The sequence below is a fragment of the Etheostoma cragini genome, chromosome 1 (assembly GCF_013103735.1).
Source record: "Etheostoma cragini isolate CJK2018 chromosome 1, CSU_Ecrag_1.0, whole genome shotgun sequence".
NCBI lineage: Eukaryota > Metazoa > Chordata > Actinopteri > Perciformes > Percidae > Etheostoma > Etheostoma cragini.
The window spans coordinates 3105932-3130011 of NC_048407.1; the positions used below are offsets into that span (position 1 = coordinate 3105932).

At 41.0% G+C, this 24080-nt stretch overlaps 1 long non-coding RNA gene across 1 annotated transcript in view; it reads right to left on the bottom strand.

The window, feature by feature from the left end:
* The window catches only part of LOC117946660, a 28344-nt gene that overhangs the window by 679 nt on the left and 3585 nt on the right, over positions 1-24080 (bottom strand). Inside the window, exons 2-3 of the long non-coding RNA XR_004657074.1 lie at positions 20474-20483; positions 12326-12335 (exon numbers count right to left, since the gene is read on the bottom strand). This is a non-coding gene — a long non-coding RNA (uncharacterized LOC117946660). The remainder of the gene's footprint in view (positions 1-12325; positions 12336-20473; positions 20484-24080) is intronic.

Genomic DNA, 24080 nt, shown 5'->3' on the forward strand with positions numbered 1-24080 from the left:
ACCTCCACCACCACCCAACTTACACTTCCTCATTTCTCTTTGTCCTATTGTTCTTCATTTTTTTTGTGTCCTCCTTTCACGGGGACAAAGCAAGCAGACAGGCCAATACTTTAAAGGTGTGTGATTAGGTGTCTGCTGTACTCGTCCTCTGACACCGTGGACGATGTAATTGATGGCGGGTGGGAGTTTAAGATGGATGGAGTGCTTGAGGGCTTTGGGATTTTGACAAAAATAAACTACTTTTTTAGGACAGTTGATGTGACACGGAGAGGGATTAAAGTGTGGCTTCATGTTCTTGTCCTCCAAAGCGAGGGCATTGCGGTGCTTTCCACTTCTAGAAGGACTGTGTTTTGATGTAACAACTCGGATTTAGGGTACAGATTGCTTTTTGGGTGGTCTCCCATTGCTGGACGCAGCAATGTGGAGTAAGGTATGGCTACACCGCAGATGCATTGTGGGATAGAAGAAAAAAAAAAAACACTCTGGGTTGTTTTGCATTTCTTTCAACCAATCAGAATCATCTCGGGCGGCGCTTGACTCTGGACGCAGCAACGATGACTCTGCAAAATGGTCTTGGGAAGGAACTGGTGGAACATTTGCCCCCCGCATAAGAAAACGTCACATACAATATTAAATTAACTGTTGACACAATAAAGTAGCATGAGCTATTTAAATTAGCTGAACACATGAAACCTCATTCCATCTTAACAGTGTATCTCCATGTGTACTTCCACAGCAATCCCACCCAAATGGTCCCAAAACGTCCCAGTCCCCGAAAGAAAGAAAGAAAGAAAGAAAGAAAGAGCAGGCCTGCCTTGTTGCACGATCCAAATTCTCTTGAAAACTTTCCATTTTAAGCAATTACGCAGCTCCAAGGTTGTTGTTCTTTCCCAAAGCAAACAGAGAAAAAGGTAAGAAATAATTATCCTGGAAATGATCCAGACTACTTTTTGGGTAATACAAATAATGTTATGATGCAAAGTCTTTGCCAGTCAGTACAGTGTGAGGTAGTGTGCTATAATGTCAGTCACTACAATCTAACATATGAAGTGCTAATCTCAGGTGTGTACAGCAGCAGTAAGTGTCCACACCCTGCAGGGTGTGTGCAGCTGGGATCAGTCACACAACTGACAGTCCCTGTATGCAGCTGCTATACACCTTCAACACAATTACACAAGCCCACCTGAACAGCTGCTAAACCTGCACTCACTGCTGCTTTTTTGGACTCTGTTCATGACGTTAGAGTGCAGAGACATGCCGCATAAATCCATGTGTACAAATACTCACATAATGTTCCCATTGGTCTCTTTAAAGTAACAAGCCTCTCATGATTTTTACCGTATTATAATATTCTTAGTCTCGCATTGCCAGACCTTCCTCCACAGAGCTGCGGAGGAGGGTCTTGCTAGTCCACACAGCATTCTGGGATGGGAGATACACATGCTCCAGTTAAGTGGCATTTCTTTGTATCCTACTAGTATCGGGCGAGGAACTTGTTTTGGTGAAACATGGACGTTCAAAGGTTGTTTGAGTCGGATTAGACAGATAGTCTAGCTGGCTGTCTGGATTTACCCTGCAGCGATCTGAGGACCAGGTAACCGTAGTCCTCAGAAATCCACTGGAGATTAGACACAAAGAAAGGGGAACGTGACGTCATCCGGCCAAATTGAGGGACAATCCCATGAAAGGAAAAGTTGTTGATATAGACTATAATATTCGTGAAGTAAACCTACTAGAAACTCAGAATTTAGAGAATGTAAAATAATATTCTCCTTGGACGTTTAGAACATGTTCAACAGGTCAAGTCATAGTCAGACTCGACAGAACCATGAAACTTCATGAACCATTGATTGTATCAATGGATGCTTTTAAGAGCCTCCATTATACTCATTTTCAGCATCATATTTGTACTTTTGGGGTGTGCTAGAAAAGGTTTACATGCTTTGATGTTCAAAAAACACCTGATGGTTCTCATACTGCCCATTGCTGCTGCCCAGCCTGCTCTGATTGGTCAGTTGACCGACCTTGTTGTGAAGGGTCAACTAACTCAAAACAAGCCACTGGGCGGGTTATGTTTGCTCAGTCAGTACCAATGGGTTAGCACATGTAAAAAACTCGGCTGGCTTTCTCAATCAGTGACATCACTCATTCAGGGATTTCAAACATGAAAACTGAAAAATGTGGCTGAGGTGTTTTTCCGTTAGTTGAGAAAAGGTACTGTCCGTGGGAGAGAAAGCTCCGTTTGGAGCTGCTGCTCAGAAACAGACTCCAGTCCAGCGAGCGTCCCCTGTGCCGAGGAGTTCTTTCGGAGCACACATGTACTGTGATGTTGTAGGTGAAACAAAAGAGTCGGTTCATGTGTCAGTTTTCGGTATAGGCAGGTGAACAAATCCAACCGTGTAACTTAACCCTCATGTTGTCCTTGTGTCAAATGGACCCGTTTTCAGTTGATTACTATAGTTAAAAAAAAAAAAATGGGCCGTCGAAATAATCGCTGCAGATGTCAACATTAAAAGTATCAAAAAACATTGGAAAAAAACGCCTCAAAAATTGAAAGAGTGAGGAAAATGTGGGAAAAAGTGACAATATTGTTGAAAAAAGTGACCGAAACTTTTTTTTTTTCATGGTTGATGGGATGACAACACAAGGGTTAAAAGACCTGCTCCTTCCATCACTATCACATAAATAACACACACATTATGCAAGGCAATAAGTAGCATGTGTAAGATATTTCCACATAGGGACAAAAGAGGCAACAGTGTTAAACAATGACTTTGCCAATATTTCATTTCCCAACTATTAACAAATAACCTTCCGTTTGTTACTAAACGACGTGTGAAAGTTACAAAGACTTGAAACCTTAAGCCTTTAAAACTGCTTTGGACCCAATAAACAGTGCTGAAACGAAATAAAAGTGGATATGTGATGATAACAGGCATGCAAGGTGTTGAAAAGTAGAAATTTGAAAATGAATTAAGCTGCAAAAATCATCAAAATATGATATATGAAGAACACTGGGCAATGTGAGTATGTTTGAAGAAAGTCTCCGTTGTAAGTGTGAGTTAAAAAATGAACAATGAATGAAAAAATGAACACTTAACAAACCCTGCACTGCATCCTCTCTGAGTTTTAATATTGATACTAATTCACACAACTCCCCGGCATGTAGGAGACTTTAGACATATGCTGAGAGAGAGAGAGAGAGAGAGAGAGAGAGAGAGAGAGAGAGAGAGAGAGAGAGAGAGAGAGAGAGGCAAAGGAGGTGGAAGGCCTTGATCACCACTCTTTAACAAATGCAGCTCACTTACACACACACACACACACACATATATAACCTGAAGAAGCACAGAGCGAGGGGGGAAATGGGAGTGAAGGAGTGGGAATGATGATGAGAGAAGGTGAAAGACTGCAGGCCACTAGAATAATCCTCTAGTCTTTAATTAAAACTTCCTAATGATCACAGGGAGAACGACAGACAGGAGGTGGGGGAGAGAGGGAGAGAGAGATGGAGAGGTGGAGAGATAAAGAGCAAGGGAGAGAGGAAAAGTTCATTTTTCTTCCTTTACATTTTTTTTTATCAATGCCCTTATCCATCCCCAATCAGCTGCCTTTCCTCCACAGTGACGCTGTTTCAGCTGACATCTGTCGTTCATTTAACTGTTAGCACATAGAACACGAGCATGTGCAGATGTTCAGTGACGGTGGTTCTCAAGCATGTCACAGAGCCTTAAGCGGACTAACATTAGGCTGGACCCCCATCTGAGAGGACTTTGAGCAGATTTCTGTTCTTAATGAACTGTCTATCTAGGAATCTTTCACAGGGACATCATGGAGATTAAAGTCCGTAGGTTTTTTACTTTTTATTTGTATTCTTATGTATGTGTGTAAATGTGTTTGTTGTGGTGTGGTTGTCTTGCTACAGGATGCCTAAAATGTCCTTTGGGATGAATAAAGTATCTATCTATCAATCTATCTATCTATCGAGCATAGATAAGTTAATTAAGGACGCCATCCGATAAATCTGAATTTTGCTGTATTTTAAAAGTGATTCTGTGTCGTTTTGAGATGTTTTGACACACGTGCAATTTGTCATAAATTGATAAGAACTTTTTTATGCGATGTATTGCTTTTAGGATTGACTACTGTATTAAAATACTCCCCAAAACATATTTGAAAAAAGTACACATTTATGCATTCCCAGTGGGGGAATTTGGTTGTTATAGCAGTACATATTGAACCAAATTGGAAATTGGATTTTGATGTTCCTTGAGGACACCATCCGGCCAACTTTGAGAGAAAAGAAACTCTGACTGGAGCAACATCTGGCGAATGGTGCCACCGCTGCTCCGTCACCCCAGCCGAGTGGTGCTAAGCGAAGATGTCACCGCCTTGCTGCCTGCTGAGAGAGAGAGAAAGACAGCGAGGGACAGACAGCTCGACTCACAGTGGGGAAGTGAAAGTGTCCCCAGGAAATTTAGTCCACAGGTTAGTATTCCTGAGATTGGGGGTGGAAATCCTACAGTTAACTAAGGCTGCATCTCAAGTCTCTAACCGTTGTGTTGTCCTCCCGGGTCAAAAACTGACAAATATTTAACATCGTTGTCCATTTTTTTGACTTTTTTTTTCAGTTTTCACTAACACCACCTTACTACCACTAGTTGAACAGTACATTTCAGTTTTTATTTCTCCAAAATGCTTTAAAATTGAATAAGACACCACAAATTCCTGAAAGTAGAGATTTGTACTTGCCATAGAGCGTTGTGTAGAATCAATCATGTTATTTTGGGGAATTAAAAAGAACATTGATATAGGAAAACAGTTCAATTTGACCTGAGGACAACATGAGGGTTAAGAACAACACGTGTTGACCGCATGGGCTCCTAGGTTCCAGAGAGCGTTCAGACTCCACAGATAGCTGTAGGCCGCATGGTCGAGATCTCTGTTTGAGAGATGATATTTAACCCCCTGCTGGTTGGTCCCAACACGTCTCATAAGGGACGGACTAAGATACAAGGAAGGGAAGCAAGTGAAGGAAACAGGGATTTAATTTAATGACCTGGGATTCACCCTGTGAGTGTTAACTGATAGAAGATAATTGCTTTAATTTCCCCTTGTGCATCTTTATCTGTCCACTACAAGTTAATACATCTTGCAAAATGTATCATTTAGTGGGTTGGTCGGGTATATGGTGGGCCTCATTCAATTATTCATTTTCCATGGCTGCATTCATCGGATTTGTGATCTGTACGTTTCAAACTTGATTATGTGGTTTGTGTGTGCGAAGTTTTAATTTATCAGGCCAAATACCAGTGATGGCCAAATGAAGCTTCAATTTGAGGTTAATAGAATGTGACTATTAGCAAACGTGTTTTTCTTTTCACTTTGGTATGCTGTAAGACAATACCTGTATGGGCTTTAGTTTAGAATCAGACTTCCAGATCTAAACAGGGCAACTGAGCTCTCCCTCGATTACACAATGCACAGAAAGACCTGATGCTGATTTCATGTGGGCCTACTGTAATTAGCTGCTACTTTAGTGAATCAGTGGCATATTTTTTACAAATTGTGCACAACTCAGACATGCTATTTCCTTTCATGCGTCCTAAGTTGCAGCATTTTTGCAAAATCCATTTTTACAAGTGATTTGGTCTAAAGCAAAGGTTACTCTTTACCTCAAATCCCCTCCTTCCCAGTACTTTATGTCACAAATATTTTTCACATTCATTGTAGACGTCTAGTGCACAGGCTGCTTTAGAACCAGCAATGAGACTAATACAGTGAGCGAGTGTACACCTACAGCATATCCTAAAGCAAGAGTTTAAACTGTGGGAACAATGTATGAGTCAAAGCTGAGAGCATAAGTAGTTTTGGAGGTGGAGGAGGGTGGTGACTGGGAAACACAAAGCTCATATACCACAAGGTAATTTATTAGAGGACCCAGCCTCGTGTTCATTTTGTAAAGGCTTTTCCAGAGGAAAACATTACTTTCATTCTCCTGACACTGGCATAGGCAAATATATGTGTATGTGTATGTGTGTGTGTGTGTGTGTGTGTGTGTTTCAGAGAGAGAGAATGCTCACTTACTCAATATTCAGACTGCAGATGAGTTCTGTTTTGCTCTCAGATTAAACATAGGGGGAGTCCCAGGTCACTTATGACACACTCTGTTCAATCCCTCACCGTGTGTACACACACACACACACACACACACACACACACACACACACACACACACACACACACACACACACACACACAAAGAGATGCTTGTACGGGAGAGAACAATGTCCAATCCCCGATGCAACTACTTATAAATATCAAAACAGGAAAGTCGAGCTTCTTGCTATCAAATCCACGATAGCATGCAAGGGTGATATGTTTTCAAATGGCGGATGAGAGATGTGCTCATGACAATGATGAAACAAGATAGCAGGAGTGATGGAATAGTCATATCCCTTGTGGGGTTTGTCTTGTTGCGTTGTAATCGCATTTGGTCTGAAGTGTGCGCTCATATCAGAACTTGTGTGATGTTATTAGATCAGTACTCCCTGCAAACTTAACAGACCTAGCAAGGAAAATGTGATTTACTATATATACAGTAGTTCTCTAGCTCAATGGCACACGTGCAAACAGTTAAACCCTCACTCACTTGGGTGTGTACAAGAGGGTTCATCTGGATGGTCAAATGTTTTCATGACAGTGTTTTACAATTTGTAACACACATTTCTCTATCCAAAATGGCTCTTAAGCTCACTCTGCCAGACCTTTGTCCACAGCGCTACGGAGGAGGGTCTGGCTAGTCCACACAGCATTTTGGGATGGGAGAGAAAATTGCCCTGGTTTATTGGCATTTCTTTAAACCAATCACAATCGCTAATTGCACGATGGAGCATTGGTGCCTCTGTAGCGGACACCCGGACGGAAACGAGGATATCCGGTGGCATTTCCGGCGGCACCGGAGCAATCCTGAAAGTGGAACGTCGTGGAAGTAGACTGCTCTTACTGGCAGGTGTCTAGGCTACTTCATTCGTTCCCTTACTTAAAGCGTGCTAGTAAAGGAAAGACCGGCTGGCAGTGGTTTAAGTCGGACTTACCTGGAACCGCAACCTCAGCTGACTCCGTCAGCAGCTCCTCCCCAGCCACCAGCCCCATCTTTGGCTGGTGTCCCATTCCAAGTTTTTTCATTATTGGTTATTTAAAAAGAAAAGAAAGCTGGTAATAAAAGGCATTTGGGCTTCAAGGCCACAGTCAAACATGCTCAAATGTCTGTTTAGTGTCAAGGGTTAGACACAACATCTGTGATTCTGCGAAAAGAGTGACTCAAGTCTTCTTATTAACTCGGAGCACCTGCAGTTAATTGACAAGCCCCGCCCACTGAAGACGATTGGGGAGGCTGTGGCTCAGTGGTGGAGCAGTCACCTGCCAATCGGAAGGTTAGAGGTTTGATCCCTGGCCCTGCAGTCCCATGTCAAAGTGTCCTTGGGCAAGCCACTGAACCCCGAGTTGCATCGGAGTCTAAATGTGTGTGAGCGTTTATCTGATGAGCACCTTGTACAGCAGCCTTGGCCACAGTGTGTGAATGTGTGTGAATGGTTCCTTTACTATGTAAAAGTGCTTTGAGTAGGTCGGTGAGACTAGAAAAACGCTATATAAGAGCAGTCCATTTACCAAAAGGGCACACTTATCCTAACAGGACTCAAAAAATGACTGTTAGGGTCAATTATTCGAGCATTTACGTTTCTTTTCAGGTGGCGACCTCTGGTGATGTGGCAATTTTCACGAGGGCAAATAAGGAAGAGAGGAAGCAATTGTCAAATAAAGCTTTATTAACCATTTTCTTTATTTTCTGAACCCACTAGATGGCGCTCTTGGTTTAAAGAAGGGCATAAGGAATGGAAAATTCAGTGTGCTTTAACGCTTTGTTGGGCAGAGAGAAACATCTGGCAGGCTCAGACAAAAGGAAATGCTTCACAAAGCTTCATGAAGTTTTATTTGGCCATTTCTAAAGTGACGTCACAATTTACAAGAAGGCCAAATTCCACATAAGGAGAAGGGCTACTGGGGTGGTGGGTCAAACAAACACAGGACTTTCACTACGGGGACACCCGTGTCCCGTGTGGAACAAAAGTCACTTTGAAATGAAGTCTAAGAGTTCTACAGACTTCAGTCTGCGACGCAATAAAGTAATGAGTAATTGTACCTTCCCAACACCGAACAATAGTGTTTTCATCCTATGACCTAAAATCTCCTATGAATACCTTTTATCAGTGATTGTTTACACCATGATGATTGATAAGAAGATTTCTTTAGATATGTTAAAGGTTTTAAATTGTCCACAATCGCTAAATCTGCTCTTTATGGAAGCTGCTGGCTGTATCAGCTATAGAGTGTGTGTTTTGCTGCATGACAGTTGTGTTTGCTTTTGTATTGCTTGCTGTCCTCTCTCTCCTTCCGCTGTCTCCACCAATCTTGGTTGACAGGTGACATTTAGTGGTAGCAGAAGACCTATGTGGCTGACCATCTTATTCTCTGAATCGGTGTGTGTGTGTGTATGTGTGTCTGCGCCAAATTTTGTTGTATACCCAGACAGTCAGGTCACTCAGAGTATTACATGTGGCCTGCAGGGGCAATGGGCAGAGGAAATGAAGGGCTATTAGAGGGAGAGAGGGAGAGAGAGAACAGACTGGCAGGAAGGATAGACGGAGAGGAAGACAGAGACATTAAGCTAGAGGCTATGTGACAGTGGAGACTGTCCAATAATGATTATGTGGTCCGATCAATCTAACTATGGCTGCATGGTGGCACCGCAGCCCACAGTTAGGCCTCGCAATGCTCGATATCATATTAAATGTAGTGTTATACCCAGAACAAATAATAATAACAGTCATGGCAAAAGTAAAGGGCAGGTTTACATTCACAGATAAACAGTCGAATCACTCGGTTAAAGGTAATCTTTCTTTGTAATGCTGTAAAAAAAACAGTCTCCCCCCAGAGAGGAGCGGGAGAGCGAGGTTTGTTCTGCGCAGCCACATTTGCATGATGAGAAAGCGCCGCTCATATTCATCTTAGTAAAGTCCCAGCAAATGACTCCAACGGCATTATCATCTGTTTTACGCAGGTGTGTGGCCGGGGAAAATCACTCACTTCAATCAAAAAAAGAAAAGCTGCAGCTCGCTGCTTAAGGAGCCTCATTTTTTACCATCACACTGGAGGACGTAGGAATTAGAAGGGAGAGAGACCCAGAGGCTGGGAGGGAGAGAGACATAACAACTTTATTTCCTCCGCGGTTTACAGAGGTGATTTTTCCCCAACACGACCACGGGATGATTTGCATTAGTGTTTCTGTGGAGTTGACTGACATTTGCAGCATTGTAAAACACATGGTCGTCTTCGTCAACCTGGAACTGCTGGGTGCTCAAACACGGTGAAAAGCCTTTCAAAAGCAGGATCCTGAATGTCAACGTCACAACCGAGGGAAGCCAGGCCGCCGTCCCGCTGACTGGCAGCCTGCAGGGGCACGTTGAACGGGCTTATGAAGATGCCTGTTGAGGCCTCCGACACATTAAGATGGATCCACAATCAAAAGGGAACGGCTAGACTAATGAATGAATAAGACGTTAGTTTAAGGAGGGGTTGCATCTACGTGTGCATGATTCCCTACACTGGTTTCATTCCTGTCAGTTAGTTAGTTAGCATTAGCTGCAGAGCAGTAAATGCAGATCCATGGTCATTTAGACTCAGTGGTCATAGTCGTTTGCCATAATTTCATACCATTATTTTGGTTTGCATTTATTTGATTGGACAGCTCCATCATGAAAGGGGAGAGAGAGGTGGAACGACATGCAGCAAAGGGCCCAAAGGCTTCCTTAAAGCCCGGCCCTCCCGCTCCCCGTTTCACAGGGGCAATGTCGCTGCATCTGGGGCTTAGCGTCGCCCTGGATGGTTGTGATTAGTCTGATGAAATACAAATAAGAAAGTGTGAGCTGAAAGAGTGCTTTCCCCTGGATGAGTTGTGTAAGCCAGACACAGGTTTTTCATCCATAACGCACGTGTTTTAAAGGAACACTGATCACATTTTTACAAAGCCTGAACTGATACGTGAAACAGAAATGTATTAAATCCTTTTTATATCATTAGTGTGGTTATGTGTATGTTTATCTACTGTGTGTGTGTGTGTGTGTGTGTGTGTGTGGTTGATGCAGTTTAATTTGGGAGGTCTCCCAGAAAGCTCCTTTACAGACGGACATAACAGATGCACCTTTATATCCATACCGATACAGTGTTTCAGTTAAGCTCTTGGTTATGTATTTTTTCACTGTGTGTGCGCGTGTGTGTGTGTGTGTGTGTGGTTATCAGCTGTGGTTTGCCTGTGACTCTAAATTGCCCGACTCATGCGAAGAAGGCGCACAAACAGTGAGAGACAGGGCCAAATCATGCTCACCTCTGCTTTGGCAAAAAAAGCCAAAGAATAATGCATTTCATAAATATTTATACCTATTTTCTGATTTCATATTCATCCAGAGTACAGGCGGCAGGCACGGCCTGTGTGTGTGTGTGTGTGTGTGTGTGTGTGTATGTGTGTTACCGTCGGTGGCTTGTAGATTGGGGTGAGCGTCAGCAGTCATCCTCGCATCATACTTTTCAATCTCAGCAGGACACCGTTCCCGTCTGGCGTATTTAAAACTTTAGGGTAACATGGTGCATGGATTCCCACACACACACCTATACACTAACACACACATACGCACATCGTCTAACTCAAAACGTGCTTTGCAGATGATAACTTGGCTGCAGATAAATTGCTGTACTATTTCAATACATGGATTTAAATGACATTCACTCACAATAATGCAACACAAGAAATCTGGAACGCCCGTGATTTCTTATAAGCTGTAAGCTCTCCCCAAAAGCTGCTTCTATTGTTCTCCACATGTGTGTGTTGCGAAGCGTTGTTTTCTTCAAATCACACTCCTGAGCAAATCCAATGATTGTCATCTTGTGTCAGATTTTGAGAGCGGTAACCGAATAGAAAGAACATCATCCGGTAATATCTCCTCTAATCGTGCTCTCCTTTTTGGCTTCATTTTGCTCGACAGTTTTTCTTTATGTTCTTTTTTTTTTTTTTTTTTTTTTGTTGAGGTGGGGGAGCAAATACACAGAAATGTTGCACCCGAGCAAAGTACAAAGAGCAGTCTATTGCAAGTGTGCAATGCAATCACCCTGATGAAACATAATTGTGTTTTAACGTGATAGAACAATATCCCTGCCCATAACTCCCTTTAACTCTTACTTTTGACGTGCCACTGAAAACATATTACAGCGTGAGATGCGAGCCGGTATCAATTCTGTCTTCTTTTTTTCTTCTTTTTGCAATAAAACAGTTGAAGCTCTTACCCTCCTTCAATCTTTCTTCATGCTCTCCTCATCCCTCCCCACTTCTTTATTCTCTTCATTGTACCTCCTCCTCCTTCTCCTTCTCTCTGTGGCGTAGGGAAAGGAAGGAAGAAGTGGTAACACGTAGCATGTCTTCATTAAAGTGTCACTCCCCATTATTTTCGTGCTATCTCAATTAGCAGCAGGTTTAATAAAGGCCCTCTTCTCTCTCTCTTCTCTCTCTTCTCTCTCTCTCCCTTTCTGTAACTTTCTCCATCTCCAACTCTTTCTCTTTAACTCTGCAATCAGAATGAATAATGGAGTCGCTGCTCGATGGGCAGAGGAGCCAAAACATGTGGGTAGGAAGAGGAAAGGAAAAAACAAAAGGGCGATGAACACAAGAGATGAAAAAAGAAATGAGCTGGATCTGCACCAGTTTTTTTCCCAGAGTATCTCTTTTTCCTCTGAGAGCAATTAGACACTGCCGGCAGTGGCTAGTCCCCAGACTGATCTGCAGCTTCTGCTCCTGTGTGTGTGTGTGTGTGTGTGTGTGTGTGTGTTTGAGAGAGAATGTCCAGTTTCTGCTGCAATCACCACAGCATCTCAAAGTGTCTTTGTAAGTTCAGCAGAAAAAAAGATAATGTGCCTACAGGTCAGATCTGGAGAAGAGAGCACACACACACACACACACACACACACACACACACACACACTCTGAACCAACCATCCTCCAAAACCTTCTCCTGCTGTCTTCAGTATGAATTAGGGCAAAAGAATATGATGTTAAATCTAAATCACCATGTGCACTTGTTTATCGCTATGACCATTTTTTTCAATACTTTTAACAACTTTCCTAAACTCTTAACACAGTTAGCGCAACATCTGTCTGTGTAGGCTATACAATGAACACATTTTTTGATGCTTTGACACAAAATGCATTCAGTTAACATACATTTAAAATGCTTGAACTTCTCTTACACACACCAAGACCAAAACAATGGACTTTCACTGACAAATTTGCAAATGCGTTCACACTTTAAGTCGGAAGAGATAACATCATGTTCTGAGCCTATCTTGGGCTAAAGTCAAAGTGAACAGCTGTTCATATTGTAAACACAAATATATTGCCTGCATTTTACAGTATCCCATTGTTACTGTAAATGAGAGAAACAGCTGATGCATATGGCTATGCAGATAGATCAGTCACAGCTGATTCCCAGCTAGGAAACACACTCCGGGGTGGGGGTTCTTTCAATTGCATGACTTTTTTTACAGTATTCTTTATGTTTTACAGTGTATTTTGACAGTAAGGATTACAGTAACCAAAGTCCCATTCCTTGTTTGTCTACGCAAACCTGGCCACAGCAGATTCTGAAATGTTACAGTAGTACACACAGTAACAGAGAAGCTATTTGGGCTTATTTTGTGTGGAAAGGGAACAATACAGTAAAGATGAACACAAAGAAAGCAAGGGAAAATCCTGCACAAGGGAGAGGAAGACAAGTATCCGGACAAATGTGTCTGATTCCCTTTTAAATTATGACCCGCCCAATGTGAGTCAAGTGTAGATGTGCGTTGAGCATGCTCAGATTTAACGTGTCATACTGAAATTTGTAAAGTCCATGTCTTGTAAAGACAAACAATCAAAGAAGATGGAAAATTATTCTCACATTGGGCACTGACACATATAGCTCAGCGTAAATTCTTTCAGGATAAACTAACTTTTAATCAGCATTCCTAAATCAATTTTGATGTTATCCTAATAAATATACATAAATAAATATATATCTGCAACTAGTCTCTCCCGATTTAAATATTGCTCAAATTCTTTCAGGAAGACCTAATTTCTAACTACCTTTATAATTTATAACTACCTTTTTAAAATCAGTTTCTCCCTTTGCTATTAGCTGTCGTTGCAGGCAAAAAGTGCAACCCTCCACCGTGTTATGATGTTTCTCCACAACTATGTAGATATATAAGACATTCACATAGCGATGGAGTCTTTGTACATTTTATTGAGCTGTACAATAAACCTCAGTTGCATATCTGCAAACATGTCTCTCCTGATAAAAATTCTATGCTATGACATTCTATAAAGTTATGTTGAGATGGCAAGTTCATTTTTCAAGTGAATTTCTGCAACAAAAGAAATGAAATGCGGCATATACTAAACCTAGCAAAACAAAATGTAGAGAGGCTTCAAGAGGAAGTACAGTGTAAAACACAATATATGGTCAATACAGTGTACTCCTATCCACTGTATAAGGGCTGACCTCACACATATAAAATAATGCAGTTTCTGTAATTCCATCTGATATTAGTGTTTTTATGACACTGGGCTATGACTGACTACATGTCCCTGTAGGGAGGGAACATGTGTTTAGGAAGATTTATGGGATTTTGAGACATGTTTGCAGTGTTTTGGGAGACATAGTGTATTGTGGTAATGTATTTTCGTATTTTGAAAACTAACTTTTGTGTGTTGCGGGTGAGTTGGTGCATTTAGAGTTTAGGAAAATTGTTTAAAGTATTAAGAAGACATTTTCATAGCAATGGAAAAAAACTGTAATGTCATATTTTTCATGGTCTTCATAACCTTCTCCCACAGCGCTGCGGAGGAGGGTCTGGCTAGTCCCCACGGCATTCCGGGAAAGGGGAAAAATGTGCTCTGGTTTTAAGGATTTAAAGGATTTATTCATATGATCAGGACAATGCACATTAATCAACATTCCTGTAAATGTACCATTGTTAGCCAGTCCCACTTACCCAGCATGCATGCCTTTATGTTGGGAAGAAAGTTGAAAATTGAAAAGTGTAAAAATATATTTGCTTTGGGAAATAATTTAAAATAACTTGAAATTTAGAACACAATGAGGCAAATTAAATTGATCGTTTGCATAAAAACTTGCAACTTACATACACACTTAAACGCACCAGCAGATGCAGATATATGCAAGCAAAAAACACACATACACACAAACATACACACCTTTTTCTTGCAATGGCATGATGGCTATGGAGAGCTACGTCACTGCTGCCATCTTACATTAAACCTTTCTTTGTTTAGGTTACAGAAAGCAAGCTAATTGAGAGGGCATACATTCACCTCCCATCCCCAAACTCTTCCAAACACACACACAAACGCACACACACACACGCACATGCAGTGACGGGACTGGGTGGTTGGTCAGAGGCTGATCTGTCTGTAATTGGGGGATATTACAGCAGCCATCTCACTTAGCCTCTGGGAGACTGATCTATATTCACTCTGCAACTCATATTCACATGGCTTCCTGCACACACACACACACACACACACACACACACACACACACACACACACACACACACACACACACAACACTGCATTCTTCCACACAGAATCTACAGACCAAGGACAGGCAATATCTCAGACAAAACCAGAGCATCTCTGAGGCACCATGGAAACACACACCACATGTAGAGACAGTTTTACTGTTAAGTGCTTCTGAATTGGGCCACACAGTTTTTTTTTGATTGCTAGAAGACAGCGGGCACAACAGAAGTCACATGTGCAAAACTCTAAGCACAGTCCGCCCAGCAGCCATTCGTGTGGACCACACTCTAGTTCCTTTTTCATCGCTTGAACACAGTTTTCAAAACTCTGCACACAATCCCACGGCTTTAACCACAACGTGCACAACACTGTGGATTTACAACACTTTGTTCAGATGTTAACACACTGCTGTCAAAACTGTTAACCACACATTCAAAACAGAGTACATTACAGTCTGGTGCCTGTCAAACACTGCCGATTGCAAAAAGTCAGTGAACATATATATTATTTACATACAAAAACTCAAAAAGGCTTTTTTGTGTACAACACCAAATACAGTAAGAATGAAACATTTATCCGTTTGAGAGAAACAAGTAAAAGAGCTAAAATACCAAAATGCCCAGGTCACATGTCTGAGGTTACATACGCAGCTATAAAAAAGTAAAAAACATATATCTTACAATTCTTCAGAAAGTATGCTGTTAAAATGTTGGAGAGGATCAGTCACATTAATCTGTGTTACTATTATGCACCTTTACTTTTTCCACTTACACCATCAATCACTAGAGACAAACTACTATATTGAATAAAAGTGCTGATTTTCATTCCTTCTTGTTTTCTTGCTTAAAAATTGACATATTAGAAAATCTGTATCTTTTGCTTAAAGAAGCTATTGAGTAGTGTAGTCACTCAAATTGTTCTAACTGTACAGATGAAAAGCTTATGATTTCTGTATTTGTGTTTGATACTAGTATTGTGTTTCTGAGGTTGGTAGTGCAGACTGTAGTTAGAGTTTTGCACAGTTGTGCCCACTGTCATTAAAAACTGTAAATGTAGGCCCTGTAATCCTACCTACAGCATCTTCAACACATGAGCATGAAAACCTGTTTTTTGTACAAAACAAAGTAACTCATGTTGCATAGAGTATGAAGCACAATATATAAGTACAGGTAATTGGACATAGATATTGATGTATGAAATAATGCAACTCCAAATGATGCCATAAAAGCTCCTTTATTTTGAAATTCCATGGGAAGTTACAGAGCCACATGAGCGTAGTCCAAGCCATCTTTCTGCTATCTCTCAAAGTCACTTTCCCATACTAATTACACATGTAAATGTACATGTACACATATCCATGTGGCAGTAGCTCAATCCATGGGGAGTTGGATTGGGAAGCGGAAGGTCGCCGGTTCAAGTCCCTGCATGGATCAAAGTAGGGAGTGTGGACTGGTATCTGGAGAGATACCAGTTCACCTCTTGGGCAATGCCAAGGTGCTCTTGAACAAGGAACCAAACCCCCCCACCCCCCCACCCCCCCAATTGCTCAAGGTGCCTGTCGAGCAGGTTACAGCCCCCATAGCTCTGACATGTCTCCATTTTGTGCATGTGTGTGTATTTCAGGCCTGTGTGTATTGTGTTCCAACGACAGAGTGAACATTTTTAATTTCCTTCCAGTGTATCAATAAAGTATAGAAAATAAAAATGGACTGAACCGTTTTTTTGTTACTAAACCAGTTCTGTCTGTTGTAATTTTGTGTTAAGCCTCCCAATCAGTTCGTCAACTTACTCGTTATATTTAAAGAGAACAACAGTGGAGAGCAAGGTGATCTCCTCTGTGCCCCAGAGAGCTCCATGCTAATTTCTGCAGGCCACGAACGGTCCCATTAGCATAGAGAGGCTGACACCATTGCTTCAGGCTACATGTAATACCCTAATGGCCCTTCTGCTGTTCCTCTGAATCAAGGGTATTAGCTGTGTCTCTGATAAAAGACAACTGTGATGCCTTAGCCTACTTCCACTGTTGGACAGTGAGTTTGTCTTTCATTACAGTGTTTTGTGGGGAAAAGGAGAACAAACTGTGATTCCTCTTTGACTACTGAGAGTCAACATGTCCTCTTCTCTCCTCCCATCTCGCCTGCTCTCTCCGATCATCATCCCTCCTCTTGTGTCGTTTCGTTGCTCTCCTTTCTCCCTCTCCTCTTGCACTTTTATTAAAAACGCATTTACTACATAAATCAAAAGGAATCCAGCGGTGGTTGTAGAACAATTAGAATGCGCATGCAGCATTTTACAGCCGGAGCTTATTAAAAGCAACACCCTGAGATGTGTTTGTCAATCATTCTCGATGTCTCGTTGTGTCCGCAAACGCATACACAGTCTTCAACACATTTAGAAACAATTACGCAAAAATATGCATAATACGGAGTCAAAATGGGCTTTCAAATATTGCTATAGTACACTTTTCTGGGCTGATTTCCTTTTGCCTCAACTGTAACTTCAATTTGCAGTAAAAATGTCCCATAATAAGGAAGCTCACCTCTTTAGTATAAGGAAAATGTGTCAAGAAAACACTTCAACATGTTTTGTTTGCACTGTAAGAAGTGAACCGAATGCCCCCTACTTATGGAATATTCACTTATTTAAAGAAACAGCACAGCAAACGACTCAATATTGTATTAATTGACTCCTGAATGTATTTAAGGAAACAGTTCACATGCACATACCAACAGGCCTCGACCCCGCTTCACATCAAGATGTCACGCCTGCGATAAAGACTCTGCTGTCACTCAAGCAACACATTTAGAACATTTCGTTTGATTCCATGGAAATAATGGACGGGGACGGAGAGGATAAAAAATGAATAGGGGACTTTGGGAAGCAGCATAAATTATTGAGCGCTGGCCTGTTTAATTCTTAATGGCCGTTGTCAAAAAATCATCGTCTCCTAGTGCCGTTAATTCTCCTCAAACCGACCCGGCGCTGTCACACACCACAGCAGCACTCGGCGGCAACTTGTGTCTTTCGCCTTCCCCGACCTATTCCTTCTAGATTGGCTTTTAAAACTGATGTTGTTGTTTTTTTGATAGACTTTTGTTTTGGATATTTTTGTGTGTGTTTCAATTATTACCCCAATAAAAAACAAGATTTCACTTCACAACTGGCAGTCTATTTTATTTGGTATTTATTTACATAAAAGAGACAATATATCTGAAACTACTTTTTTTTTTTTTTTTTTTTTTCGCTAACACTCTTAGCTCTTGGGATCTTGGTTTAACTCAGGATTTTGACTTTATGAGCCAGTGGAACTACATTTTTATTCATATGTATCTGTCTTTCTGACTGTCTGTCCCTGTCCGTCCGTCCGTCCATCCATCCATGAAGGCTCCGTGTGCTGCCTTTGCTGTTTTTATTCCCACCCATGGGATTTTCTTTTTTTTGCCACAGACTTCAAAAAGATTAGAATTTGCAGTAGCATGAAGCAAGGACACACGCCTGCATCCCCTCTCAACCTTAAAGAAACGTGTCCCTTGCTTCCAGAAGGACTCCTTCTAACAGCACACGGTCACAGTAATGTAGTGCAGGAGACAAAGGTGCTATGTGATATGCATTTCTGCCGGAGTACCTTTCTTAGTTTCCATTTTGTGCCCCTTGCAATGTGTCCTGCCTAACAAATCCCTGCAAAGAAAATGCTCCTTTTTTATCTTTCTATCCCTCACTTCTTTGTATAATAATCTTTGATGAATAGGACCAAAGAAAGGCACACAGATTTAAGCTGATCACTTTCCCAATTTGACTATTGGTTAAAACCAGACAGCAGCAGAGACCCATATGGAGATTGAACAGGATTTCAAACATGTAGGTATTAAAAAAAAGGAAATGTTGCTCTTACTGCATATCCTGCGCACCATGGCAGAATAACAAAATCTCATTTCTTTGACTATTAATTCCAAAACATGTTTCCATGAATTATAGATAACAGATATCAATATGCTAATGAGTACACAACACATGGTTTAGCTCGAATGGTTATGGATTTACACCAGTAGGGGGAGGAGTGTGCAAGGAAACGGATCTGGGTGTTATGAAAAGCAACGTCTCGTGGACGATCGAGCCTCTCCGCTCATGTAATACAAGGCAAAGTTACATGTTCCTGCTTACATCCACTGACATTTACCACTAAAGGCTGCATTGGCACCCCCGCAGAGCAGAATCAAGCTCCTTTCATGAAAGGAATCTCTTCTTCTTCAATTAGGAAGAGGATCCATTATTGAATTGATTTGAAATAAAATGGGTAAAATGGAGGAAGACGGCATAAAACAGTAAGTTGTAGTGAGCTTAAAGGAACAATCTTAGAGCAATAGCACATTATTCCTCAGAAGTGCTCCTTGGATCCTACTTCATATCTCTTTTACATATAAATAAGATGATTTGTTTTATGAAAAAACAACCGCTCCTTCCAACGAGGGCTGGAACCGAGATTTGACACACACTGTGCGAACCAGATGCCAAAAATGCATTTCAACTGTTTTGGATTTTCACAACTTCCCAATTAATTCAGTTTCCCTTTCTGTAAATCTCATTTAGCCATGTATAATCTGTATATGATGTTTCTACTCCTCGTCCACTTTGCCAGATTTCAATTCTACTGCAGTTTAAATAAGGCCTCAGGCCTTTATTTATTTTCAATACTTTGTTGGATAAAAAGCAGTCAAATTTAAATATATACATGTGTAGCCTACATTCCAAATTGTACATTTCCTGTAGGTTAATGAAACACCCAAATTCACAAAAAAATATAAAAAATGAAAAATGATTGCTAACTAAATTCAGAGGACATGTTCCTGGTGGTAGCCATGGACACCCTGGATTCATCCTGCAGACATTACTATTATTACTGTACTATAATATTACTAAACTAGATACTATTAACTATTGATGAGTTGTGTTTTTGCATTTATACATATTAGATTAGATTAGATTCAACTTTATTGTCATCACACATGTACAGGTACAATGCAACGATACACAAATGTATACAAATACACAGTATATGTGTTTGTTGATTATTGTCGTAGTTACAGTATCTTCTTATGTCAGTTGACCAAAATGATCTCCAACAGATTAATACTTTTACTTAACACCATTTCCAGTGGAACAAGTGTTAACCGCTTGTCATCAGAAAAATGAAATCCTATCCTCCAATAGCTGACATAGAATCCACTCCAGTTTAGCTAAAGTTCTGGAGTGAGCATTGGCCTTTTTTGCAGTATCAAAACTGCCAAAAAAAGTCACATTTCGTATATGAATCTGCCGAGATCAGTGCTCGCCGGTTGCTCCGCTCCACGTCTCGGCAGGGCCTGCCACCGACTGTCGACTGGCACGCCCTATCTTCCTCTGCATATTCAACAGCTCTTCTGAATATCACAGCTACTTGATTGCGTTGTGATTATCCACAAACCTCGCTCTCTCCCTCCTCTCTCTCTCTCTCTCTCCCTCTGTCTGCCCTCTGTACTCTATTACTAGTCAGAACACAGCCCCAGCGTCGTAGCATCGCCAGCCCGATCTGACACCGTTCCTTTTTACGGGTTCAACAGCTTGCTTGTCGTACAGCAAAGTAATTAGTACTGCACGCTCATATTAATTAACAAAGAGCGTTATCACTTTATTAATCCATATTAGAGAGGTGGAGGAGGAAAGGAGGGGCGCAGGCAGTGTTAGTGCAAGAAACCTTCTCTGTGGGAGTTTTCCCCAGCACTGCTTTGTAGTCCCATTGTCCAGGACCTGTTGGTGCCTTCAACCCCCCCCTGCACCAGTGGCATACAACTGAAAGTATTCATTAAACCTTTGAGTGAAAATAATGTCCGTGGAATAAACAAACAGGGGTTGGCGGGATTTGGGGGGGGAAACAGGTGCCATGGTGTGAAAGCGCTCTAACTGATGTGATAGTGGGGGAATTAATTACTACCACAGCGCTAATTGGAAGCAATAATTTGTGTGATTAGCGGGCCGCTTAAGAAGTGAGACACATGTACCGCCTTTATACACAAGCGGAGGGGCCTGGGCCTATTCAGTGTCACACACACACACACACACACACACACACACACCATGTCATGCACGCACGCACACCCATTTTCATTTCATGTTTAATTGAATAGGTACAGATGCCACCATATAGACATACATAGAATTGAGAACTTCCAATGCCCATCCATACCACACGCACAAACACACACACGCACACACACACATGCACGCACGCACACACATTTTCATTTCATGTTTATTTCTATAGGTACAGATACAACCACAGAGACATACACAGCCAACTTCCAATTCCCGTCAATACCACACACACACACACACACACACACACACACACACACACACACACACACACACACACACACACACACACACACACACACACACACACACAAAATTGTTGGCATGATTTTGTAAATCATGTATTTTTGTTAAAACATACATGTGGCCAGGGGTGAAAAATAACAAAATACATTCACTCACGTTACGGTATTGCGTATTTTTGTTGTGTACTTTGTATTTTTCAAGTAGGCTAGTTTTTCACATCATCTTGATTAACTTTTGAGTGAAGTAGGCTGCATTACAAATCCTATCCGTCACTGAGTAAACAAAAAAAAAATACCCATACCCTTCACCATGCAAAGAGATTGGCATGGTGTCATTTCAGATAGCAGCTGGTAACAGCTGGTTTGATTTGCATTGAAAGATGATTTTAAGGAAAGTTCCTATCTCTATGTAGGACATTGGCTAAATGAATCCACATACATCTAATTAGCTCATACATGCTAATTAGCTAGGTGTGTGGAAGCTACCTGCTGATCTGGGCTGTGAACATTCACAGAATTAGAATCAGTTTAATATGCCAGGCATGAGGACACATACAATATGAGGAATTTGGATTTGGATGCAAAACAAACAATGCATACACACTAATGTATACACACTACGCAGGTTGAGACAGTAGTGCAATGAAGAGTGCAAAGTATGCAGGAGTAACTCATAAATACGATGCTAGAACAAATATTATGTTATTATATATGTATTATATCACAATGTGAACAGTATGGACAACTCTGAAATCGAGAATCATGAATAAATAATAGTGACAATAAATATTCATGTAAACATATGTACTGTATGTGTATGTATGACATGTGTGATGTTGTTATTACATGTGAACACATTTGTATAGATGTTTATAGATTTTCGTAGATTTTTCTTTAATTAAAAACATATTAGTTGCACATTAATTTTTTTATATAACTAAGAACCAGTACATTTTAAATGAACTACTTCTACTTGAGTCATTTTTTAGATCGGGTTATATTTCATCAAAGTATTGGTACTTTTACTTGAGTACACTGGTACTTTTTCCACCTCTGCATGTAGCACACTGAATCCTTAGGATGAACTGGATCTGTGGACACTGGATCTAAGTGACGACCTCACCTATGGGCCAGTAAGCCTATCATCAGTGGGGATTTATAATTGCTAATAAAATGTTAGATTTGGGTTTAGACTTTTACAATTTTGGAAATACTCCAAAAAGTTCCCTGCCATACACCATACTTTCAGAACATAACTCAAGCGAGGACACAAGCTTCCTCACTTCCTTTTTCCTTCTCCTCCGTGTCCACCTTAACAAACATGTAAGAACTCCCTGTGATGAGGCATTTCCAAAAGGTGTGAAAACGCTGACGCGGCATGGGCTAATTAACAAAGCGGGCTTTGTAGGTAGTTATGGGGGGGAAGGAGACGTACCCCCCCCGCCCTCTTTGTTACCTCCTTTTTTTGCCCCTGTTCTTTGTCTCTCTCTCTTAATATTATAGGCTAAACAAGCCACAAAGCATGGGGAGGATCTTCACACACACACACAGCACTTCTAAATGTAGACTACAATCAAAACAAGATCCCTATATTAAATCCCCCCCACTCATTATTTCCCATTAATTCCTTTAGCCCATAATGAATAAAGGGCATAATTAATTTCTGCCGATTCATCATATAATGTGGTTATTTTTGTACTTTGGGGTAAAAATTTAATTAGTTCTGTGTACTGTTGTGTTTTTCAATGTTTTTCACACAAGTGGAACTCAAATCAAAATCAGTAAAAAAAACTAAAGGGTGCGAGTTCTTCATCACTCCAAGAAGGAAACCTGTCTTTGAGCTAAAAGTGCTGAGAGAGTAAGCTATGTGAGTCTTGGTTGTGGTCTGGTCCCAGTCCTGAATTTGACTAAGATGGTGGATAGTTTTGTTGAGAAATTGGTGAGGAAGAAGCACCGGTTTCAAGGTAAGACAGCTTCCGCACTCTTAACATGCACTGCAGGCATTTTACATATGCTAACATCACACTTTTAGGCTAACATTTCTCCTAGGAGGGGTCAATTTACTTGATTTAGACCACCGTCATGGTGAATACTCTATTCTAGCTGCAGGTTGTCTGTTACAAAGTGTTGATGGACACCTATTAAGTTAGCCTGATGTCGTCATACTCAGATTCTAGTCAGTTGTGATTATGTAACTGCACTTAATTGGCTAGACCTACAACCAATCAGAGCAATGGAGCATTTGACGTTGTTGAAATTTTGCCGAATCCCGTGGAAATGACGCCAAAACCATCTTTCCGATTAACAAATGCCTTGATTGTTCTCATGCGTCGATGTACAGTATCTTGTATAATAGACGCGCTGACGGAATCTACACATCTCAATTCTCCGTCAATCATCCGTCCATCATCGCATGAAGCACGCCCTGAGAAATTGATTGGTCCGAAAAGCTCCGGATGGTCCGGATCAAGTCCAGACCAAACTTCACAACCGGAAATGTTGTGGGCGGGGTTTAGTTTGACTGGCATCCAGGTTATAACCAAGTAGTTAGAGCAAAACTGTCTGTTTACCGTACTAAATGAACGTGCCTTTGTTTACAATTTTGTGTAACACGTCGGCCTTCAGAGCTTTGGACGACTGTAACACACAATATGCAAGAAGAAATTTGCAAACACTCTCCTTCTTAAGTTACACTGTATCCCATTGATCAACTTTCATCTTAAATCTTGATATTGATTTAAGGGACAATGACATGGCTGGATAGCTAGCGTGTCTTGTTGTGAAAAATAACTTTAAAATCCTATTTACCAACTGCCAACTTTACACAATGTTATTGGCTTTGCTTTCTGGCTCACAGCTGAGCCAAAGGGTTATATAAGTAGTGAACAACATATTGCTTGTATAATAACATTAGGGGATGGGCATGATTGTTAGGGCTAGTTACCAGGTAAACATGAATTTTCATGCATTTTATTGAATGTCCTGTATTTTGTATCTGATTGTAAAATGCATGAAAA